The following is a 3,226-nucleotide window of genomic DNA, read 5'->3' on the forward strand; positions in this document are numbered from 1 at the left end:
TGTTTTTGTTTTTTATATATATTTATAAGGGGGTGATGCTGCTTTTGTATTCCTTCCATTTTAACCCTAAATTAAATTAAAATTCTTTCTTCATAATAGAACCTCCTTACATTTAATTTAAAAATTTTGTACATGTATAACACATTTCATTCTGTTCTAGAAGTTCTAAAAAAAAATTTTAACTGTCCTCACTATAATGGCAACATAAATATACGGACAATGGAACCTTCTGGATATTGTTTTTGTTCATCTAATTCATCCTTTCATTATTTTAATTTTATTTCTTGAACAACTTTAAGTAATGAACAAAAAAAAAAAAATAACAAATAACATCATTTTGGAAACAAGATCAAAGTAATTCTTTTGTATAAAACAATTTTTCAATCTTGATTCAGCTAATCCTTTGAGCTATGAAAAAATATTTATGACATAAAGAACAAGAGTTATGAAATTAAATTTTTGCTGACTTTTTAAAAAATTTTATTTCATCTTTAATTTTACTTTCGTGTGTGCGTGCATGACTAGCATTTTCCTGTTATTTACCATTTAGTTGCTTACTATAATTGAAAAATCTTCTATCTATGATTTAATTGGAATTTCACAGAAACCTATATTTCATTGAATAAAAAAACTGGAAAAAACTAAAAATGATAAAATATGAGAAATAATTTAATCCTTTACCTATCCAAAGCGTTTCCATAAATTTCTCCTGAACATCCATACTTGTTTTCAGACTTTTAGTTAGTATGTTCTCAGTAATATACAGCTTTCCTCTCATAAATCCCAATTTACTCCTCCTGGTGGTTGAAAAAAATTGGGAATGTGTATCATGTGTCCTGCGCATCACATGATGCGCAGAGTTGTTGGCACTCCGTCGCTTACGATGTCGAGTGTTCCAGTTGATCCGATCAACGGAACAGCCTGCTTGTGAAATTAACGTGCAAGTGGCTGAGCACTCCACAGACACGTGTACCCTTAATGTAGTTCTCGGGGGAATATTCAGTGTGACAAGGCTGACCCTTTGAATTACAGGCACAACAGAAACAGGAAGTAAGAGTGAGAGAAAGTTGTGGTGAAAGAGTACAGCAGGGTTCGCCACCATCCCCTGCCGGATCCTCGTGGAGTTTTAGGTGTTTTCGCTCAATAAACACTCACAACGCCCGGTCAGGGAATCGAAACCGCGAGCCTATGACTGCGAGTCCGCTGCCCTAACCACTGGGCCATTGCACCTCCACGATGCACAGAGTAGGTAAAGGGTTAAGCTAAATGAATATTACAGACTACAAGTAACTAAAAAGGTGTAGTGTTTTAGTATTTTGGGGTACTCTAGCGCTAGCTTGATCAACAATAGTACCAAGCTCTGATATAGCTATTGTGTTGTGAACATAAGCAAATATTACACTTCTTAGATCAGCTGCTTCTGCAGAAGTGGTAGATATTACATGGTGCTCCTTAAAGTGAAATAGTGGCTATAAGAAAAAGTAGACAGCTGGAAAATCCTTGCTTTTGCAATTTGCATTAATATCTAAACATGCTAAAGCCATCTAAGTCATGCTTTCTTGAAAAACTTTCTCTTTCTTTAAAATCTATAATTTGTATTAACCAACTCACTGACAAGGATGAAGACAACATGATGATAATATTATCATTATGGTTTGTATTGTGTTACAGCTGGCATGTTCTGAGATTAAGAGCATCATGACTACTTACCTGAATCTGCTTCTGTAGAAATCGGGTACCAATCTTATTCATCCGGAGAAGTTTGTCTCTCATCAGGTAACACATATATTTACTGATGATTTAAGATTTATCTGGAATAGATATGAATAGTTTTATTACTGACCTTACCAGAGAGATAAATGGGCTGGAATATTCTACTACCATAGAGAACCAAGCAATAAATCGATTGCAAAATAATTAACTGTAATGCAGAAGTACCTCGTATCATTTTCCATCAAGAGAAGTTTTAAGTTCATCTAATTGATCCCGAATGAAATGAGAGTTAACAATGTCTCCAAGACAATTATTAAACATGCCTTAAACAGTTTGAATCTCTGCCATTGTAACTGCCACAAAATAACAACTAGTTATGATGCTAGCAACAGAACCTTACTGATTGCCTTTAGCAAGCATGTTTCTCATTGACATTTTCCTATTTTTCAGTGTGTGTATGTATTTCTGTTCCAGTCTGCTATTTTCTTTTAAAGTTTTATCCACACCACATACATCTTTCAATACACACAAACACACTTGCTTCATTGAAAACCTACCACAAACATATTCACCACAGACACACACACATACACTCACATAATATACTACTTCACATGTACACCACACAAACCATTCATTATACATTGCACAACCAGAGCTGAATACTGCCATCTAATTACCAAGCAAAATTAATAGTCATTAACAGTAGATGTAGGTTTGAGTCTTATCATTTTAATAGTTTCTAAAGGTTTTTTAAAAAAAATATTTTGTTATTCATAAAACTTTCAGAAAATGTTTTATCTTATTTTTAAATTTTAAATTCAACCTATATTATGTAGTTAACAACAAGTAATTTTAATATTGACTGATGCAGGTTTTTGTCTGTTTGAACCTAACTGTGATTAACATGGCAGCGTTATTTAATACCACTCAATTTCATAAGTGGTTGGCATCTCTTAACTGAGGCCAACTAAACTGCAGTTGCATTGCATAAAGTTGAATTTTTGTATTAAAGAGATAATTCAAACTTGCAGACACATTCATGTTGGATAAGAAAGTAATAAAACCTTGTCACAAGGTTTTGGAGAAACAGTTAACATGTAGTTAATGGGGTTTTTGTCGAAGTTTGTAAATCTAACACTGACATTGTGTAGTGTTTCATGAAATACACTACCAAAATATTTTCATTTGAAAAATAATATCACAGACACTTCACAGTTGTGTAGTTAGCAGCGAGGTGAATATGTATTTATTTAGTTAACCATTTATATATCTACTCAATCCCCATTAGCTGACAGATTGCAGACCAGATTTTGTGTTGTCTATCACAGGAACAATGCAAACTTGCAAATATTAAATGACGTGGTGATGTAGGATAACAATAGTGGCTGCTCTAGGGTGTCTGTTGTGTGTTCAAAGAGGTCGTACAAAACATGTTGATTTATTAGGCTCCAGTTCAGATTATAACTATTTTTATTTAAGCCACTGTAAAGATTTATGGAGGTTTTTCTTC

At 33.4% G+C, this 3,226-nt stretch overlaps 1 long non-coding RNA gene across 1 annotated transcript in view; it reads right to left on the reverse strand.

Moving 5' to 3' along the window:
* LOC128248697 (uncharacterized) overlaps positions 1-1,885 on the reverse strand; it is a 118,654-nt gene extending 116,769 nt beyond the window's left edge. The window contains exon 1 of the long non-coding RNA XR_008264869.1: positions 1,711-1,885. This is a non-coding gene — a long non-coding RNA (uncharacterized LOC128248697). The remainder of the gene's footprint in view (positions 1-1,710) is intronic.
* Positions 1,886-3,226: the final 1,341 nt, after the last annotated feature.

Source organism: Octopus bimaculoides, chromosome 9 (assembly GCF_001194135.2).
Source record: "Octopus bimaculoides isolate UCB-OBI-ISO-001 chromosome 9, ASM119413v2, whole genome shotgun sequence".
NCBI classification, from domain to species: Eukaryota; Metazoa; Mollusca; class Cephalopoda; order Octopoda; family Octopodidae; genus Octopus; species Octopus bimaculoides.